Source organism: Bos indicus x Bos taurus, chromosome 16 (genome assembly GCF_003369695.1).
Source record: "Bos indicus x Bos taurus breed Angus x Brahman F1 hybrid chromosome 16, Bos_hybrid_MaternalHap_v2.0, whole genome shotgun sequence".
NCBI lineage: Eukaryota > Metazoa > Chordata > Mammalia > Artiodactyla > Bovidae > Bos > Bos indicus x Bos taurus.
In genome coordinates, this window is record NC_040091.1 from 6,025,173 (window position 1) to 6,047,573 (window position 22,401).

General features: G+C 37.6%; 2 protein-coding genes across 5 annotated transcripts in view; both read right to left on the reverse strand.

Annotated features, from left to right (window-relative positions):
- The window catches only part of LOC113906361 (complement factor H), a 385,541-nt gene that overhangs the window by 240,469 nt on the left and 122,671 nt on the right, over positions 1-22,401 (reverse strand). The gene's annotated exons all lie outside the window — the stretch shown is intronic.
- The window catches only part of LOC113906542 (complement factor H-related protein 1-like), a 75,340-nt gene that overhangs the window by 35,464 nt on the left and 17,475 nt on the right, over positions 1-22,401 (reverse strand). The gene's annotated exons all lie outside the window — the stretch shown is intronic.

The following is a 22,401-nucleotide window of genomic DNA, read 5'->3' on the forward strand; positions in this document are numbered from 1 at the left end:
TCTAGGGGATATTCCTGATCTAGAAATTGAACTGGGGTCTCCTGCATGGCAGGCGGATTCTTTACCAGCACAACTTCCAGGGAAGCCCATAATATACAATGTACATTATGTATCAGCATGGCAGTTATTTAGAAGCTTGTTGTTTAATTCCCAAATAGTTATGTTTTTCTAAATAATTTATTCTACATTAATACAGCTTTATTGTTGTATGATTTTTATATTAGGATCTTTATAAAAGGATGAATTATGAGGTGGAATATTAGACAGTAGATCTGGTTTTCTACTGATTTGAAGCTTCTTTCTAGATATTCTAGGCTTGTAGAAATTGGTAAACATATTGAGGATAGGGAGTCAAGATGTCATAGAGTTGGAGAAGAGAAACACAGATATTAAAAGTGGAAAATTGAAATGAACCTATTCAATTGGAATTCATCATGTAAACATGACTCAAGACTTTTCAAGATAGTTAAACAAATAGAGAAATAGATGACTAGATAGATACATAAATATATATAAGTAGATATATATATTGATACATATAGATACATTGATAAATACATAATAGTTCAGCATAAACATAAGTACATTTATGTGTAATACACAAAATCAGAAACAATGGCATTTCTGTAGAAATGAGCACACCTACTGCCCAGATGTTAATTTAAAGTCACAAAGTCTCTGAGTGGTTTTTCACAGAGCTGACTAAGGCACATTATACAATTAATATTTAGACACAGTATTTTGATTAGCTTCTAAATTACCTTGCAGATGGAAAATATTTGGAATGATAGATAAATTTCCTTGAAGGAACAAAGATACTACTTTTACGAGTTAGAGAGATATATAATACATTTTTTAAAACATTATGCACAAGAGATTACCTTCTTTGCAGTCTACTTTAGGATCCCATTCTCCATTTATACAGATTGAGTGTTTGTGTTCTGATTTTCCTCGACATTGGTAACTTTTGTTGGTGTTATGGTCATATTCAATCTTATGTGCTGGTCTCCCCTCAGGTGGAAATAATGTTGACCCTTTACACTTCCTAAGTTCATCTGTTGCTATAAAATGAAAACATTCTCTTGAAAAGACTAATTCTAAAGAACCAAATAGCCAATAACAAAAAATAGCTTATTTTGTCAATAAAATAATGATGTGAGAATTTCTGCCTACAAATTGCACCAGCCAAGTTATTGCTGATCAAATTGCATGAGATGAAAAATTATACATGAGCCTGAGTCTTGCATCCAGTTTTTGAAATTTCAGAGAAAATACCCATCCTAAAGATTTCTGCCTTTTTGATTAGAATACTTTTTGATGATCTACATAGCGAATAGTTATCACATGAATAAATTTGGTCCCAAACTTGAAATCTGTGTAAATGTTCATATAATTTGCTTGTGGACCTTACGCATCTCTGCATTATTTTTAATTCACAATCTTAAAACAATAAAATAAAAACAATTTTCAGTGCACAAAGCATACCAAGTTGCTACTTTACATATGTTTTTTCAAGAAATGTAATGAAACATAATAAGAAAACCACATCCAAGGTGTTTTGTATAGAATCTTAACTTTTAAGCAAATCTTTTACCTGACACTGAAAATAAACAAACACTTGAAATAAGAAGATGGGTACTTAAAGTTACAACCTATCTTGTATATACACTTAGAGTCTTTGAGCCACTATGTTATGTATCAGATCATTATAATGCAATATAAAGCCATGATAATTTTTTGCTAGCTCCAGGATAAGTTAAATATGGACTAAAAAAAGCTTTATATATATATACCTATTTTGTAAATTCAATGCAGGTGGAAGTTCTTTTTTAATTTGACAAAATATCTGTACAGGTCTGTGGCAGTATATATTAATGATTTGTTAATGATAAAAGTTAAGTGAAATGAATAAAATAAGGAAAAGTCAAGTAGTTAGTCAAAGAAAAGTGATGGTTTCAAAATGAAACTCTGAAAAATAAAATAACAAGCTGACTTGAAAACACACTAAAGCCTTGAGAATTAGCTCTGTTTTTAAGTTTTGTTCAGGGTGTTGAGGGACATAAAACCAGTAGTATTCTTCAAGGAATGGTGGCCAAAGGAAGATGTATACTCAAAAGGAGAAATAGTGGCTGTGGGCCTCATCCTATGATGGACTGGTGTCTGGAAGGAAAGCAGACTTATTTTATTAGGAGAAAATAAGCACAGTAGGAAGAATGACAAGCTAGATTAGAGTTACAAAATAAACCTCAAGAGAAGAAAACTGGAATAAGGTCTATTATAGCAAAGGGGGACTACATTAAACTGAATACAGGTAGAGGATTAACCTTTGCAAGGAAAACTCTGAGGTCAGAAGAGTAATAATTGAAGCAAACATTTTGGCATTAGGTAGAATGAAAAGTTAAATGAGGTGAGGTCATTTGAGGAGATAGAAGAGGACAAAGGTGGGGTTTGGTCTTGAAGAACTGGCAATACCTAGGACAGTAATGTGTTCATGAAAATGCAGGGATTAATAAGCAAAAAATTACTATTTAACTAAATAAACTTCCACTGAATGTCTCCCATCTGTCAACTGGTCTTTTGAGTGTGGGTCTTCCAACATACTGTCGGCAAGGAAAACAGCTATCAGTCCCTGCCCTCACTCAGGGCCTAAACCTAAGCCCTGACTTCTTCTTGGAATAATTAATGACTAGAAATATAATGAGTTAATTAGCCTGGACATCCAGGGCTGTCTTTGAATGCAGAGCCCAGGAAAACTCCAGGAAAAAGTCTATTCCAAGAGAAAAATTGAAAGAAGGCAGCCAAGATTGATTCTCCTGGTCAATCATCAAAGACTTGGTCATCCAAAAGTCAGGATGAGTCTCCTACAGCAAATGTATCAGGGCAAGTTCCTGGCCCCACCCCAAGTGCCTCTCATGACAGAGTTACCTACTAACAGGGAGGGCTGGAGCCCACCCTCCCCAGCACAGTAAATTTTCTTTGCAGAATTTGAAACAGATAGAGAAATTATCAGTTAGAAGCTTGAGAGAGGCAAGATTCCTACAGAAATGTATCAAATGGGTATTTTCCTCAACTATAATTCCTGGTTTCCAATGTTCTAAAAGAAAGAGTACCATATAAAAGCAAAAATGGCATTTCTGCAATGATAGTTGTATTTTCCTGATAACTAGTACTCCCATTTTAATCACATGAGTATCTGTTAGTAAGATTTAGTTTCACACTTGTCAAGATAAACAATGTCCATCCATATCAGGACAGAAAGATGGATAAAATTCTATTGCTAGTTTATATTTTTCCTCTTTAGACACATATTGGACTATAAAAATCAAATGTTTGGGATCATTATATTTTAAGATCTGACATTCTCAAGGATAACTCTAAATTTCAACAGAATGGCTGCAAATACTAAAGGTCAATTTGAGATATATGTTCTGACCAATGCACTGAGGAGGCTGGGTCCACGCTCCACTAATACACGTGATAAATCTGGGTCCAAGCATTGTAAATGCTTCTCTACAACTGAACTCAACCGAGTCTCCATGGTGATAGGGAGGGACAGAAGGTTTGATATCACTGTGATCAATGTCAGGTATATTTCCACAGGTACGCTCCTCCTCTGAAAATCCACAAAAAAAGTTCGTCTTTAAAATATTTAAATGTGTATATAGATACAAATAAGGGTAATGATTTACCTTGAAATATTACTACTTTCAATACATTACCAATACACACAGGTAAAGCTGTCCATTCTCCATCAACACACTGAATTTTATGAGAACCCTTCATCAGAAATTTGGGGTTGCAAGCATATTCCACGACCTCATTGTGTGCATATTCTTCTTTGTGTATTTCTTTCCCTTTCCCATTAAGAAGTTGAGCAGGTGGAGCACACGATTTTACTTTCCTTGCTGTAGAAACATTGCATAAATTATGGTTACATTGTGTCTTATAACTGAAAAATCCAACTAATGCAGAAATTTATTTTTCTAAATGAAATTTTATTTGTTATATAATTAATTTTAGCATTCTTAAACAATGAAAAAAAGAATAGTGTTTACTGATTCTGTTACTCATCTTGAACTAGCATATTGAAGTCTATGTATGCTCAGAAGCATGTTCATTATCCAGACATGCTAAATAAATATGCAAACCAGTTACTCATTCTGGGTGTATAAATTATAGCAATACTTTTATTCCACAGAAATACTGTGTGAAAACTTTTTGAAAAAATATCATTTGAGAGAAGCATTTGAACAGTTTAACTTTGATTCACATGATTTGATACATGTGACTGAATTGACTTTAAGTTACTTGAACAATCTTTAGACATACTTGAGGACACTAGATGTAAAGCCCACAGTATATAAACTCTCCAGTATTAATGGTAGAATTGCAGGAAAAAGGAAAACTAACAAGAAATCCTGCCAGTGTCAGGTTCCTCATGCATTTCTGTGGATTCTCCACCACATATTTCAAGAAGCACCTGGAGGTTAATTTCTTAAAGAAGGAAAACTGAGGTACCTATTACCCAGCACATGTCCTTGGTGGGTATGCTGCTGCTAAGTTGCTTCAGTCGTGTCTGACTCTGTGCAACCCCATAGACAGCAGCCCACCAGGCTTCTCTGTCCCCGGGATTATCCAGGCAAGAATATTGGAGTGGGTTGCCATTTCCTTCTCCACCTTGGTGGGTATATCTCTGCCTTAATGCATTAGACTATAGATAGATGCACTGGAAGTGGACAGAAAATTAAGGGAGGGAAATAAAAAGGTTGATATCTGAAATCCCAACTCTTGCTCCAACAACTGTCAGATAAATATTTACCTTCACACGTTGGAAGTTTAGGGGACCATCCAAAGTGGTAGCACTGAACTGAATCTGCTCCAACCATAATACGGCCTTGACTGCAGGAGAATTTCAGCACATCTCCAACTTTATATGTTTCTTTCCTGGGATAAGCATTTAAGTATGTATCCATTTCGGGAATACTGCATTCTCTTTCTATCAAAAAAGATAAATAATTGACTGAGAATATTTAACCATTGCAAAATAAATATTATTTGTGTCACATAAAATGAGGTGCTGGGTACTGCATACACAGAACACACATTAATGTTCTTCCTTGAAAAACAATACATTATCTGGGATTTTGAGAAATATTAAGGTATTGAGCAGCAACATATATGCCTGATAATTTATTTGTAAAGTCAACTTGTTAATACTGGATCTGATTTTATCACTGACATTTACAAAATATAATGCTGCTTTTTTGGTCTCAAAATGTAGAAATATTCTCTCAGAATAAAAAAAAAGACACAATTTTAAAATTGAATACAAATGAAAAAATGATATAAAAAATATAACTGGGAAACTAGAACACACAAGAGAGACATTTCTCTTATATTTGAGTTACAGGTACATTAAAAATCACTTAATTTTATCCTCAAGTGTAGAAATCAAACTGAAACAAGAAACAAAATGAGTAAACATGTTCAAGGTCACATAGGCATATTGTAGGTGTCTTGATTATATATATGACAACACAAACGTCTAATCTTATTGTACCTATAAATGAGCTTAATTATTAATATATGTTTTATTATTCTGATTCATTTTAAAAATGTATAAGCTTATCATTGAAAATGTGTAAAATCTATGAAATTTGTCACACTGCTGTGTGTGGATTAATTGCTCAGTTGTGTCTGACCCTTTGTGACCCCATGGAGTATAGCTGGCCAGGCTCTTCTGGGAGTAATTCATTCCTTTCTCTAGGGGATCTTCCTAACCCAGGGATCAAACCCAGGTATCCCACACCACAGGCAGTTTCTTTACATCTGAGCCACCAGGGATTGCTACAATTTATCAAAAATTACATTATTCTTATTTGGAGTCTTCCTATTGCTCAATAATTTATAAACTTCAAAATTGGAATTTAAGAATTAGAATCTCACCCAAAAGAAGGACTATCTAAGTTTTCAAACATTATCATAAAATTATATATAAGCTAAAGTGAAGTGAAGTCGCTCAGTCATGTCCAACTCTTTGCAACCCCATGGAGTGTAGCCCACTAGGCTCCTCCATCCATGGGGTTCTCCAGGCAAGAATACTGGAGTGGGTTGCCATTTCCTTCTCCAGGGGATCTTCCTGACCCAGGGATCGAACCCAGGTCTCCTGCATTGCAGGTAGACACTTTAACCTCTGAGCCACCAGGGAAGCCCATATATAGTTGTAAAAGTAATTCTCCCTCCCCCCAAATCAATAAATTTGTTTCTGCTTTTGTTTTAATGTTGAGCTTTGTAGCTTAGCTGTGAGGTTACTCTTGATGAGAACCATTGGGATTCCTTTCCTAAAGTTGTATTCCAAACTTCCACATAGCAATACTTCTAACAGTATGTGACTTTGTTCACATATATTGTGCTTCAGTTCAGTTCAGTTCAGTCGCTCAGTCGTGTTCGACTCTTTGCGACCCCATGAACCGCGGCACACCAGGCCTCCCTGTCCATCACCAACTCCCGGAGTTCACTCAAAATCATGTCCATCGAGTGAGTGATGCCATCCAGCCATCTCATCCTCTGTCGTCCCCTTCTCCTCCTGCCCCCAATCCCTCCCAGCATCAGAGTCTTTTCCAATGAAGCAACTCTTAGCATGAGGTGGCCAAAGTACTGGAGCCTCAGCTTTAGCATCATTCCTTCCAAAGAAATCCCAGGGCTGATCTCCTTCAGAATGGACTGGTTGGATCTCCTTGCAGTCCAAGGGACTCTCAAGAGTCTTCTCCAACACCACAGTTTAAAAGCATCAATTCTTTGGAGAAATGTCTATTTAGTTCTTTGGCCCATTTTTTGATTGGGTCATTTATTTTTCTGGAGTTGAGCTGGAGGAGTTGCTTGTATATTTTTGAGATTAGTTGTTTGTCAGTTGCTTCATTTGCTATTATTTTCTCCCATTCTGAAGGCTGTCTTTTCACCTTGCTGATAGTTTCCTTTGATGTGCAGAAGCTTTTAAGGTTAATTAGGTCCCATTTGTTTATTTTTGCTTTTATTTCCGATATTCTGGGAGGTGGGTCATAGAGGATCCTGCTGGGATGTATGTCAGAGAGTGTTTTGCCTATGTTCTCCTCTAGGAGTTTTATAGTTTCTGGTCTTGTGTTTAGATCTTTAATCCATTTTGAGTTTATTTTTGTGTATGGTGTTAGAAAGTGTTCTAGTTTCATTCTTTTACAAGTGGTTGACCAGTTTTCCCAGAAGGGAAAGAGACACGTGTACCCCAATGTTCATCGCAGCACTGTTTATAATAGCCAGGACATGGAAGCAACCTAGATGTCCATCAGCAGATGAATGGATAAGAAAGCTATGGTACATATACACAATGGAGTATTACTCAGCCATTAAAAAGAATACATTTGAATCAGTTCTAATGAGATGGATGAAACTGGAGCCTATTATACAGAGTGAAGTAAGCCAGAAGGAAAAACACCAATACAGTATACTAACACATATATGGAATTTAGAAAAATGCTAACAATAACCCTGTGTACAAGACAGCAAAAGTGACGCTGATGTATGGAACAGTCTTATGGACTCTGTGGGAGAGGGAGAGGGTGGGAAGATTTGGGAGAATGGCATTGAAACATGTAAAATATCATGTATGAAACGAGATGCCAGTCCAGGTTCGATGCAAGATGCTGGATGCTTGGGGCTAGTGCACTGGGATGACCCAGAGGGATGGTGTGGGGAGGGAGGAGGGAGGAGGGTTCAGGATGGGGAGCACATGTATACCTGTGATGGATTCGTTTTGATATTTGGCAAAACTAATACAATTATGTAAAGTTTAAAAATAAATTAAAATTTAAAAAAAATAAATAAAGTAAACAGAACGTTGAAAAAAATAAATAAATAAAAGCATCAATTCTTTGGCGCTCAGCTTTCCTCACAGTCTAATTCTCACATCCATACATGACCACTGGAAACTTACATAAAATTCCTATTTTATCCTACTATGTAAAACGCTGCTTTAACAAAAGAAGATCTTGATATTAGGCTGTTTTCTAACTGTTGTCTTTACAAAGAGTGACTGTAAGAATGGCATGATCATCTTAAAAGCCTTTCCCTTTACTTAGAATTGTTACTAGCTCAGTTGTGTCTATCTCTTTGCTATCCCATGGACTGCAGGTGGCCAAAATTCCATGGAATTCTTCAGGCAAGAATATTGCAGTAGCTAGCATTTCATTTCTCCAGGGGATCTTCCCGACCCAGGGATCCAATCCAGGTCTCCTGCAATGCAGGTAGATATTACTGTCAGGTATCTCAGAAATTTTGAAAGGGAAAGTGTGGTCTCTCAGGCATGTCTGATTCTTTTTGATCCCATGGACTATAGCCCACCGTACTCCTCTGCCTGTGGAATTCTTTAGGCAAGAATACTGCAGTGGGTTGTCACTCGCTTCTCCAAGAGATCTTCCTGACCCAGGGATTGAACCCAATTCTCCTGCATTGCAGGCGGATTCTTTACCATCTGATCTTTTCTAAAATAAGCCAATTTTTTTGCTGCCTTGGCTGCAGCAAAAGCATGTGTCTTTGCTGACGAATGGTTTCCAGGCTTTCTTTGCATAGACGTCTTCCTACATAAACTTCACCCACAGTCCCTACTACTTTCTAAGCACTTGGATTCTTTTCTTCTTAGAATACACTTATTGGAACAATATAATAGAAATATTTTTACTTTTTGGTTCATGATTTACTTTAATTCATCTTTTTTTTTTTTCATACTGGCATGAAAGCTCTTGAAAGGCATACCACTGACCTCCACTGTATCTTTCACAATTTTCTCCTAGCCTACTTCTGGCACATATCAGGTGCTTGCCTGCAGCCTGAAAAGTGAAATTACCTGGGCTCTGGACACTGTTGAACAAGCCTGGCCCATTTCTATAACAATCTCCCCCTGTGTGTCTATCTGAAATCTCTGTGCTCAATCTTTTCTACACTGGCCAGTGTTCCATCTCCTCCTTCCCCCATGCACCATTCGGTCTCACATGACTTTGTCTCCGTCCTGAAATGAGAACAGGAACCATCAACACCTGCTTCTCTCCAGCATTGTATTTACACACCCATTTACTTCCTTCTCCTGACAGGAAGCTGCAAATAATCCAGTTGTCACCAAGTTCAGGACTTTCTCAAAACTGCTGGTTCCTCTCCCACCTCTTTCACAGTGAGCCTGTGGTCAGTCTTTGCCTGCTTTCCTCTCTGGCTCATCCTCTTCAACGTTCATTACACTCTCATCTTTCCCATTAAAACAATACATAATCCACCGAGCAATACATCCTGAACCTCTTATTCTCTGCCACAACCAAGCCTTTTGAAAAAGTTATGTCCTCATGCTATATTGCATTTCTTACTAATAATTTATTTAGCAGGCTGTAAGTAGATTTTTCCCCTGTCTATTCCATCTGAATCTGTCTCTGTTACAATTATTGTTGGCTTCCATGTAGCCAAATCCACCACATTTTAAGTCTTTTAACCTGACTTATTAACTGAATTAGAAATATTCATTAGTGGAACTATTCTAATGTAATTTGATTACACTTTCCTTGAATAAACTGTATGGTAGACATGACAAGAAGCTTACATGAATAATTTATTTTAATAACTAAAAAATCTTTTTAAATATTAGAGCATTTGCAAATATTAAATCATTGTACAGATTCAGAGGTGTGAACAAACTTCAAACAGGTCATTGCTCTTAGATATATAGTTAGATAATGGTGGAATTGGATAAAGAACAATTTCAGGCTGATTCCCAGGAATTACTTTTAGTCAATTTATTATTCCTTGTTATTATATCATTTTCTTCTGTCCACAACTATGAAACATTCATTCGACATTTTTTTCCCCTAAATTCTCTGGGTCCTTGTTTCTTTCTGTCCACTTTGCCATCTATCCTTCTTCCGTCAGACACCTCAGTGTTGGAAGCTTCAGGACTCAGTCTTGAACTCTCTTCCATTTTCATTCTACATTATTTTCCAATCTGATGTCATCATTTACAGAGTGATAATCTCACATGTACGTCTCCTGGCTAAACCCATGCATTCAACACTGTAGTTGATGTATCCAATGTTTATGGTCCATGGGCAGCACAACCAGTGTGTCAGCAGGACAAAGGAAGGATGGCAAAAGAAAGGAGAGTGAGTGGAACTGGATCTGCACCTGGGGCTGGGGAACTGAAGCAGGGACAGTGCTGCATGGGAGGGCAAATATTTGTGACAGAGGTGAAGCACTGAGGCTGTTGGAGAGTGAAGCAGCTTATCTGTGAGAGTCTGAATGGAATGAGGATCACACAGACAATCCTTGCCACAGCCATACATACTCCAGACAGGGATTCAAGTCCCCTAGAAAGTGCTGTAGCTTGGAGCTGGAACATAGGGACTGGAAAACAATCCCAGGGCAAGGTCTGCTGTCGACTGAAGGGAGATGGTGTGAGGGAACCTGATGGAGAACACTGCAGTGGAAAATGCTTATGAAGGAAAGCCAGCTAACCTGGAGGCAGGGTGATACTGCTGAGTTACACACAGATAATACAGCCATCTCTGCAGCCTCTCTCTCTGAACATAGCACCAGATAGCTGAAACAACCCAAGGAGGGTGGACCTATAAGGACCTGATGTGCAAAGCGACACAGAAGAACCCCAGCCAGGGTGATCTTTACGTCCCTGATGAGATAAACAACAGACAATGACCCCAAGTGGGGGGCCCTGTAAGCACCTGAAGGAGCCAAGCAATAGAGAAGGACCAGCCAAAGAGGGCCTCTGATGACCAGATGCCAGAAGCTAGGAAAAGACTCTAATAGGACCATAGCTCCTGCAGCTGAGTCAGTTGTTTTCCCTGCATGCTTGGCACTGCCAGGGTTCCCATAATTCAAACAGCTGTGTCACCTCCATGCTCAATCCTCACTGGAAAGAGCAGTCAGAAGCTAGAAAAATCCCTAATAGTCACATATCTCCTGACAATACCACCAGATATGTATCTGGCATTGCCAGGGTCCCCATTATCCAAACTCCTGTGTCACTCCCATGCTCAATCCCCACAAGGACAGAGCAACCAAAGGCTACAAAAAACCCTAAGGGCCTCATATTTCCTGCTGTCGTAGCCAGTGTCTCCCCTTAGTACCTGGTACTGCCAGGGCCCCTGCAATCCAAACAACTGCACCACCTCTACATTCGGTCCTCCTTGGGGCACACCCAAGTCCTCCCAGGGAGCCTCAGGAGCAAACTCCTGTAGACGAGTCACATGCACAGGTGGAGATGAAACCACAAGTGAAATCCAGAGGAAGGTGGCTAAGGAATAGAACCAAAACATTTCCACCAGTGGTACAAGCTGAAGATTGAATCCACATGATCAAGGAGGCAGACTTTGTATTTATGGAATATATAAATGATTACTAGGGTTCCTGAAAAGGAAAAAACACTAGCACTGGCAGATGTGGACATCAGGGCAAGAACGTGCAAGAGTAGGACCAGATTAGAGTCTGAGCTGCCCCCACAACAGGTAAGAGAGACCAGCCCAGAACTGGCGGACATCCTAGGGAGGTGAGGTGGACTGTGACTCACACTGAGGAAAAGGATGCTGACAGCTGATCCAAGAAAAATATTTATTATTCTTATATTTTAACTTATTCAGTAGTTGCTACTGGGTTTTTACCTTTTTTCCCCTCTCTGTTATTCTAGTTGTTGATTTTAATGCTACTATTAAATATATTTATGCTTTTGAGAAATTTTTAAAATCACACTTTTAATTCCTTTTGAATACTTCGTCTACATTGGTTTTTGTTGTTTTATGGACTTTTTCCTGTTTTTAATTTTCAAAGTTTTTACAAAAATTTTTAGTATTTTCCACACATATTCTTTTGTTTGCTTTTCTTTTTTTTTTTCCTGTTGTAAGTTATTCTTTGATATATATAAACTTATTTATCTACGTCTATTGAAATTTTCTTTTCTGGTCTTTCTTTCTTTTCTTCCTTTTCTCATTATGTTTATTAATCTGTTTTGCTTTAGTTTCTTTATTCCCTAGTTGTCACATGGCTTTGGCTTTGGCTTTGTTTTCCAGTTTATGGTTTTAGTAAGTTTTGTTAATAACTAGTTCCTATAATTTTTGCTTTCATTTGCTCACTCAATCAATCTCTTCTACTTTCTTCTTCTTTTTTTTTTTTAACACTTTGTTTTTGGTTTTTTTTTTTTCCTGTGTGTACATGCATGTGTCTATATCCCATTATTTTTGTGAGTACTTTGCCTTATTTTGTATTTGCCATTTGTCTGGGGTTTGCATTTTGTTTCTTGTTTTACTGTGCTTATTTTAATCCCCATTAATGCCGTTACAAACCACCTGTGGTATCTCGCTTCCCTGGCCAGAGATCAGGCCCAGAGCCTTTGAAGTGGGAGTGCTGACAAGACTCTAGACTGCCATAAAACTCCTAATCCCAGGGAGTATTTATTAGTGAGAACTCCCATAAAGGCCTCCACCTGTATACACCTGGCATCACCCAACTGCCAGCAGCACCCAGTGTAGGATGTCTCACCCAAAAAACAAACAAAATAAAAACACAAACCCAGTCATCAGCAAACAAGATTGCCACCTCATGAAGTCCTGCCCATTAGAGAGGAAAAAAAAAAAAAAAAAAAAACACTTACTTCCTTTCACCAGAGCACAAACAAAAGTCACCCCCAAAAGCAGCCTAAACAAACCAGTGGCACAACCTTACACACCAAGGGCAGAAAACAATAGGAAGGAGGAATTCGACTTGAAAGCCCGAGAAAAGGAGACATCAAATGCAATAATGACAAAAAAAGAAAAAAAAAAAAAAGACAGAAAAGTATTGCTCCAATGAAGAAACAAACTAGAAGCACAAAAGACCAAAGGGGAAAAAAAGGGGGGTGGGGGTGGGGGGAGGGATACGCAAAATACCTGAAAAAGAATTCAAAGTAATGATAGGAAGGATGTTCCAAAACCTTGAAAAGAGAATGGATAAAATGCCAAGAAGCAATCAACAAATTAACACAATAAACAAGGATACAGAAAAAAAAAAAATGAATCAACAATGATGAATAACACCATTATGGAAATCAAAAGTTCTCTAGAAGGAAACAATAATAGATTAACTGAAGAAAAAAAATGAAACAGTAAGCTGGAAGATTAAATGGTGGAAGTAGTTGCTGATGAGCAGAATAAAGGAAAAAGAATGAAAAGAATTGAGGCGAGCTTTGGAGACCTCTGGGACAGTATTTAACTCACCAACATTTGAGTTATAGGGGTCCCAGAAGAAGAAGAGAAAAAGAAAGTCACTGAGAACATTTTTGAATATATTATAGTTGAAAACTTTTCCAGCATGAGAAAAGAAATATTCAATCAAGTTCAAGAAGCACAGAGACTCCAATACAGGATAAACCCAAGGAGAAACACGTCGAGACACATACCAATCAACAGAGATTAAACACAAAGAAAGAATACTAAAAGCAGTAAGGGAAAAGCAACAAGTAACACACAAGGGAAAAGCCATTCAATTAACAGCTGATCTTTCAACAGAAACTCTGCAGGTCATAAAGGAACAGCAGGATATATTTAAAGTACTGAAAAGGAAAAATCTACAAGCAAGATTACTCTACCTGGCAAGGATTTCATTCAACATTGATGGAAAAGTTAAAATCTTTACAGATAAGCACAAGTTAAGAGAATTTAGTACCACCACACCAGCTTTACAACAAATATTAAAGAGACTTATAAGCATAAGACAAAGGAAAGACCTACAAGAAACACAAAATAATTAAGAAAATGCTAATTGGAACATATAGGATAATATATTATAATAGGAAAATGCTAATAGTAATATGTAAATAATTACTTTAAATGTAAATGGATTAAACTCTCCAACCAAAAGACACAGATTGGCTGAATGGATACAAAAACAAGACCCATATATATGCTGTCTACAAGAGACCCACTTCAGACTTAGAGACACATACAGACCGAAGTTAAAAGGATGGAAAAACATATTCCGTGAACATGGAAATCAAAAGGAAGTTGAAGTGGCAATTCTCATTTCTGACAAAACAGACTTTAAAAAAAAAAGAATATTATATGAAATAAAGAAGGGACATTATATAATCATCAAGAGATCAATCCAAGAAGAAGACATAATTCTATACATTTATGCACCCAACATAGAAGCACCTCAATGAATAAGGCAATAACACACATAAAAGGGGAAATTGACAGCAATAAAATAATGGTAAGGGATGTTAACAATGGACAGATCATAAAACAGAACATTAATAAGGAAACATAAACCATAAATGAAACATTAGACCAAATGGACCTAATTTATATCTTCAGAACTTTTCACCCAAATGCATAAGAATACACCTTCTTCTCAAGTGTGCATGGAACATTTTCCAGGATAGACCATACCTTGGGTCACAAATCAAACTTCAGTAAATTTTAAAAAATTGAAAACATATGAAGCATCTTTTCTGACCACAATACTATGAGAATAGATATCAAATAGATGGGAAATGGTAAAAACACAAATGCTTGGAGATTAAACAATATGCTTTTACATAACAGACTTGTTCCTGAATAAATCAAAAGGGAAAGCAACGAATTCTTGAAGCAAATGACAATGAAAACACAACTCAGAATCTATGGGATGCAGCAAAACAGTTCTAAAAGGGAAGTTTATAGGAAGAAACAGGGGAAACATCAAAGAGACAACCTAATTTACACCCAAAACAACTCGATGAAGAAGGGCAAAAAACAAACCCAAAGTTGGTAGAAGGAAAGAAATCCTAAAGATCAGAGCAGAAAGAAATGAAAAAGAAAGGAAGGAAAAATAGTAAAGACTAATAAAACTAAAAGCTGCTTCTGTGAGAAGATAAACAAAAGTGACAAACAATTAGGCAAACTCATCAGGAAAAATGGGAGAAGAATCAAATCAACAATATAAGGAATGAGAGAGGAGAGGTTACAACAGAAATACAGGAATACAAATGATCATAAGAATCTATTATGAGCAACTATATGGCAATAAAATGGACAACCTGAAAGAAATGGATATATTCTGAGAAAAGTTCAATCTTCCAAGACTGAACCAGGAAGAAATAGAAATTATGAACAAGCCAATTACATGCACTGAAATTGAAAATGTGATTAAAAAAAAGAAAGAAACTCTCAAAAAATTAAAGCTTGGGGCTAGTGCACTGGGACGACCCAGAGGGATGGTATGGGGAGGGTGGAGGGAGGAGGGTTCAGGATGGGGAACACATGTATACCTGTGGTGGATTCATTTTGATATTTGGCAAAACTAATACAATTATGTAAAGTTTAAAAATAAAATAAAATTAAAAAAATAAAATAAATAAAGTAAGGAAAGGAATAAAAAGATCAACCATAAAAAAAAAATAAATAAATAAAAAATAAAGCACAGGGCCTGATGGTTTCACAGGTGAGTTCTCTCAAACATTTAGAAAAGAGCTAATAATATTCCTATAAAAATCTCTCAAAAAACTACAGAGGAATTAGCACCACCAAACTCATTCTATAAGGCCATCATCACCCTTATACCAAAACCAGACAAAGATAACACAAAAAAGAAAACTACAGGCCAATATCACTGATGAAAATAGATGGAAAAATCCTCAACAGAACACTAGCAAACAGAATTCAAAAATACATTAAAAAGATAGTACACCATGATACAGAGAAGGCAATGGCACCCCACTCCAATACTCTTGCCTGGAAAATCCCATGGATGGAGGAGCCTGGTGGGCTTCAGTTCATGGGGTCGCTAAGAGTTGGACACGACTGAGTCACTTTCACTTTTCACTTTCATGCATTGGAGAAGGACATGGCAACCCACTTCAGTGTTCTTGCCTGGGGAACCCCAGGAATGAGGGAGCCTGGTGGGCTGCCATCTATGGGGTCACATAGAGCAGGACACGACTGAAGCGACTTAGCAGCAGCAGCAGCAGAATACCATGATAGCAACCATCAAGTTGGGTTTTTCCCAGGGATGCAAGCATTCTTCAGTATACACAAATCCATCAATATGATATACCATATTAACAAATTGCATGATAAATTCATATGGTAATCAAAATAAATACAGAAAAGAAGTTTCTGAAAAATTTCAACACCCATTTATGATAAATACGCTTCAAAAAATGAGCAAAGAGGGAAACTACCTCAACATAATAAAGGCCATATATGAGAAACCCAGAGCAGACATTATTCTCGATGGTGAAAAACTGAAAGCATACCCTCTAAGGTCAGGAAAAGACAAGGGAGCCCACTGTCACCACTATTAGTCAGCATTGTTTGGAAGCCTTAGTTACAGCAGAGGAGAAAAAGAAATAAAAGGAATCCAGATTGGAAAAGAAGAAGCAAAACTCTCATTGTTTGCACACAGATGATACTGCACATAGAATACCCAAAAGATACTATCAGAAAATTATAAGAGGTAATCAGTGAATTTAGCAAAGTGACAAGATACAAAATGAATACAGAAAAATTACTTGAATCCCTATGTGCTAACAATGAAACATCAGAAAGAGAAATTAAGGTATCAATCCTATTTACCACTGCGACAAAAAGAATAAAATGCCTAGGAATAAACCTACTTAAGGAGAAATAAGAGCTGTATACAGAAAAGTATAAGACACTGAGGAAAGAAATCAAAGACAACATAAACAGATGGAGAGTTATTCCATTATCTGGGGTTGGAAGAATCAACATTGTGAAAATGACTGTGCTACCAAATATAATCTACAGATTCAATGCCATCGGTATCAAAGTACCAATGGTGATTTTCACAGAACTAGAACAAAAAGTCTCACAATTCATAGGGAAACATAAAAGACCTGAATAACCAAAGCAATCTTGAGAAAGAAAAATAGAGCTAGAGGAATCAACCTTCCTGACTTTGAACTGACTACAAAGCTATAGTCATCCAGACATATGGTACTGGCAGAAAAATGGAAATATAGGCCAATGGAACAAGACAGAAAGCCCAGAAATAAACCCACACACCTATGGATAGCTAATGTTTGAAAATAAGCAAGAATATACAATGGGGCAAAGAGAGTCTCTTCTATAAGTGCTGCTGGGGAAACTTGACAACTACATGGGAAAAAAAAATGAAATTAGAGTACTTCCTAACACCATACACAAAGATAAACTCAAAATGGATGGAAAACACAGGCAGAACACCTCATGTCATAAATCACGGCAAGATCCTCTATCACCCACCTCCTATAGTAGTCGAAAAAAAAAAAAAAAAGATAATCAAGTGGGACATAATTAAACTTAAAAGCTTATCCCCAGCAAAGGAAATTATTAATAAGGTGAAAACACAATGCTCAGAATGGGAAAAATAATAACAGCAAATGAAACAACTAACAAAGGATTAATTTCCAAAAGATGCAAACAGCTCATACAAATCAATACCAAAAAAAAAAGTCAAAAAGTGGGAAAAATACCTAAACAGACATATGTCCAAAGACCTACGGTGGCTAGTAAACACGTGAATAGATGCTCAACATCACTCATTGTTAGAGAAATTAAAATCAAAACTACAATGAGATATCACTTCATACCAGTCAGAATGGCCATCATCAAAAAGTCTACAAACAATAAATGCTGGAGAAGGTGTGGAGAAAAGGGCACCCTCTTGCATTGTTGGTGGGAATGTAAATTGATACAGCCACTATACAGAACAGTATGGAGAGTCCTTACAAAACGAGGAATAAAACCACTGTATGACCCACTAATCCCACTCCTAGGTATATACCCTGAGGAAAACAAAATGGAAAAAGACACATGTACCCCAATGTTCACTGCAGTTCCATTTACAACAGCTCAGACATGGAAGCAACATGGATGTCTGTTGACAGGTGAATAGATAAAGAAGCTGTGCTACACATATACAATAGAATATTATTCAGCCATAAAAAGGAATGCACTTCAGTCAGTCCTAAAGAGGTGGATGAACATAGAGCTTAGTATACAGAGTGAAGTAAGTCTGAAAAAGAAAAACACATATCATATAGTAACACATATACATGGAATCTAGAAATATTGTACTGATAAACCTATTTGCACAGCAGCAATTAGAGACACAGATACTGAGAACAGACTTATGGACACAGCTGGCAGGGAGGAAGTAGAGGGTGGGATGTATGGAGAGGGTTAGCATGCAAACTTAAACTACCATATGTAAAATAGACTGTCAATGGGAATTTGCTGTATGACTCAGGGAACTCAAACCAGAGCTCAGTAACAACCAAGAAGGGTGGGATGGGCAGGGAGCTGGGAGGGATGTTCTTGTGGGAGGGGACATGGGTAAATCTATGGCTGATTCTTGTTGATGTTTGGTAGAAACCAACATAAGACTGTAAATTCTTCAATTCTAAATGAATAAATATAAAATAAACAACCACTCACCCCCGAAATTCCATATGCCAAGGGGCCCAGGAGGAGGCTCACTCATGCATGCATGAGGTAAAAGGCAGACAGATCTCTGTCTTGACTGTGATGCCTACAGTGGCTCATGAACCATCTCAATTCCCTCTCAGCTGCACTCCAGGAGTTCTGGAAAACCTATGTTAAAACTTCATGCATGGAGCTAATCCTTCTGTGAAAGTCCAGGTTTTCACAGGAAGACCTCTGTCTGCTTCATTCACACACCCTTCCACCCTGTGCCAGATCCCTGTGGTTACAACTGACTCAGAGGGAAGAGCAACTTTTGACAGACCACCAGTGAGCTTGCACAGAAATTTGGCTTAAATCTGTGACCCAGTACAGGAACACAAGATTAAGATGTAGTGCTACTTTGGGGGAAGCAAACGACAGGCTGTCAGTACAAATTCTGGTGCACTAATGCATCCAGACAAGACATGAAGCACAGAAATTCTGACAAACAGGAATGAGAATTGTCAGCAGGTGCCACTATAGAGACCTGAGATAGCTACAGAGTATCTAGCCAGGTTGAAGGAAGTTATCTCTCACCCAAAGGAGACTGGTACTTTAATTAGAAAAACAACACCACAAAACTTCAAGGAACATGAACCCAAAGTATCATGACACCAACATAGTATAAAAATCTTCAGTATTCACATCTGAAGATTGGAGATCTGTGATTTATCCAAGGAAAAATTTGAAATAGCTGTTTTAAATAACTCAGTGTGGTACAGAAAATGCAGTAAGAGAGTTGAACAAAAGCAGGAAAACATTAAACAAATGAACAATAAACAATGGACAAAATAGTTTAATAAAATGTACAAATCATAAAAAATAAAAAAACAGAAAATCTGGTGCTGAAGGATCCAAGAATGAAATGAAAAAATTCACTAAAGAGTATTACCCACAGAGTGAAAAAAGCAGAAGAATCTGTGAGATAGATGACATATCAAAGTTATCCTGTCAAAGGAGATTAAAATTAAAAAAGCAAAACCTTATAACAAAACAATGAAAAAGAACAAAGAAAGGCTACATGATCTATGCTACATTGTCAATAGAACCAATTTGCAAATTATTGAAGTGCCAGGAGGAGAAAAGGAGATGAGGCAGAAAGCATATTTAAGGAGTAATGTCTGAGAACTTCCCAAATGAAGGATGATATTTGAATATCTAAGTTCAGGAAGCTTACAGATGACCAAATCAAATCAACTTTAAAAATCCTCTACAACACACATTATAATAAAGTTGCAAAATCAAAGAAAAAATGAGAAGCCTTCAAGTAGCATGAGGAAAAAACAAGCTAACAAAACAAAAATCTTGGAATTTACTACTTCAGTTCAGTTCAGTTCAGTCGCTCAGTCGTGTCCGACTCTTTGCGACCCCATGAATTGCAGCACGCCAGGCAGCCCTGTCCATCACCAACACCCGGAGTTCACCCAAACCCACGTCCATTGAGTCAGTGATGCCATCCAACCGTCTCATCCTCTGTCATCGCCTTCTCCTCCTGCCCTCGGTCTTTCCCAGCATCAGGGTCTTTCCAAATCTGTCAGCTCTTCGCATCAGGTTGCCAAAACATTGAAGTTTTAGCTTCAACATAAGTCCTTCCAATGAAAACCCAAGACTGATCTCCTTAAGGATAGACTGGTTGGATCTCCTTGCAGTCTAAGGGACTCTCAAGAGTCTTCTTCAACACAACAGTTCAAAAGCATAAATTGTTCAGTGCTTAGCTTTCTTTAAAGTACAACTCTCACATCCATACATGACCACTGGAAAAACCATAGCCTTGACTAGACGGACCTTTGTTGACAAAGTAATGTGTCTGTTTTAAATATTCTGTCTAGGTTAATCATAACTTTCATTCTAAGGAGTAAGCATATTTTAATATCATGGCTGCAATCACCATCTGCAGTGATCTTGGAGCCCCCAAAAATAAAGTCAGCCACTGTTTCCACTGTTTCCCCATCTATTTGCCATGAGGTGATGGGATTAGATGCCATGATCTTCATTTTCTGAATGTTGAGCTTTAAGCCAACTTTTTCACTCTCCTCTTTCACTTTCATCAAGAGGCTCTTTGGTTCTTCACTTTCTGCCATAAGGGTGGTGTCATCTGCATATCTGAGGTTATTGATATTTCTCCCGGCAATCTTGATTCCAGCTTGTGCTTCCTCCAGTCCAGCGTTTCTCATGATGTACTCTGCATATAAGTTAAATAAGCAGGGTCACAATATACAGCCTTGATGTACTCCTTTCCCTAAATGGAACCAGTCTGTTGTTCCATGTCCAGTTCTAACTGTTACTTCCTTACCTAGAATTTACTAAGGAGCCTTCATTTGGATCTAAGAATATTTCTCAGCAGAAACCTAGTGGGCCAGGAGAAAGTGGGATGATATATTCCAAGTGTTGAAAGACAAAACTGCCAAAGAAGAATATTTGAAAACATCATTCTGAAAAGAAAACAATATAAATACTTCATCTGACCAAAAAATACTGAGAAAATTGAACACAGCTAAACCTTTCTTGCGGAGAAGGCGACGGCACCCCACTCCAGTACTCTTGCCTGGAAAATCCCATGGACGGAGGAGCCTGGTGGGCTGCGGTCCATGGGGTCGCTAGGAGTAGGACACGACTGAGCGACTTCACTTTCACTTTTCGCTTTCATGCATTGGAGAAGGAAATGGCAACCCACTCCAGTGTTCTCGCCTGGAGAGTCCCGGGGACAGTGGAGCCGGGTGGGCTGCTGTCTCTGGAGTCGCACAGAGTCAGACACGACTCTAGTGACTTAGCAGCAGCAGCAGACCTTTCTTGAGGAGGGCGTGGCAACCCACTCCAGTATTCTTGCCTGGAAAAGCCCATGGACAGAGAACCTGGTGGGCTGCCACCCATAGGGTCACAAAATATCAGACACGACTGAGGTAACTGAGCAGGCACACAGACCTTCCTTACTGAAACACAAAAGGAATTATTCAAGATGAAGTAAAATAACGCTAATTAATTCCATGAAAATACATGGTACACTGGTAAATTTAAGTGCACATTCACATTCAGAACACTAGAGTACTTTATATGGAATGTTAAACACTTAACTATTTAAGAGTTAAAGTGCAAGAATATAAAAGTAACTATAGCTACAATTATTTTTTAATTAAGTACACACTATAAAAAGAGAAAATCATGACATCAAAAAGATAAAATGGAGAAGGGAAAAAGGAAGGAGATTTAATATATGGTTGTATTCATATATTATCAGCATAAAACACTGCTCTCCCTGAATAATACTTTATGTAAATCTCATGGTAAACAAAGCAGGAATCCATACTAGATTCACAAATGGTAAAGAGAAGTTTATTAAATGCATACTACTATAACAAAAGTTGTAGTAGTATTGTTACAGTACTATAACAAAAATCATGAATTCACAAAGGCAAACAGTCAGAGGAAATGATTTAGGGAACTATAAAACATTCTGTTACAAAAGATAGTATTAATACATCCTTATCTATCAATAATTACACTAAATATAAAGGAATGCATGAGTGCATACTAAGTAGCTACTGTTGTGTCTGACTCATCGAGACTCAGTGGACTGTAGCCCACCAGGCTCCTCTGTCCATGGGATTTCCCAGGAAAGAATACTGGAGTGGGTTGCCATTTCCCTCTCCACTGTTGTCTTCTATCTCAATGAAGTTCTTAAGCAATTACTTTAAATTACTTATCAGACAAATAGTCCATATCCATTATTTGGGGACAGTAACTGAAAAACTATTGTGTTTCTCTCTAAACATTTTAGTCCTTTATTGTCTGTGTCCCTTGAAGTCTCAGGTTGCTGTTTAAAGAAGCAGTCACTCCCTCCTGTCTTTACAGACTGACTTGGGGAGGGAAGTACACTATCACCCTGATAGGGATTTTGAGACTTTTT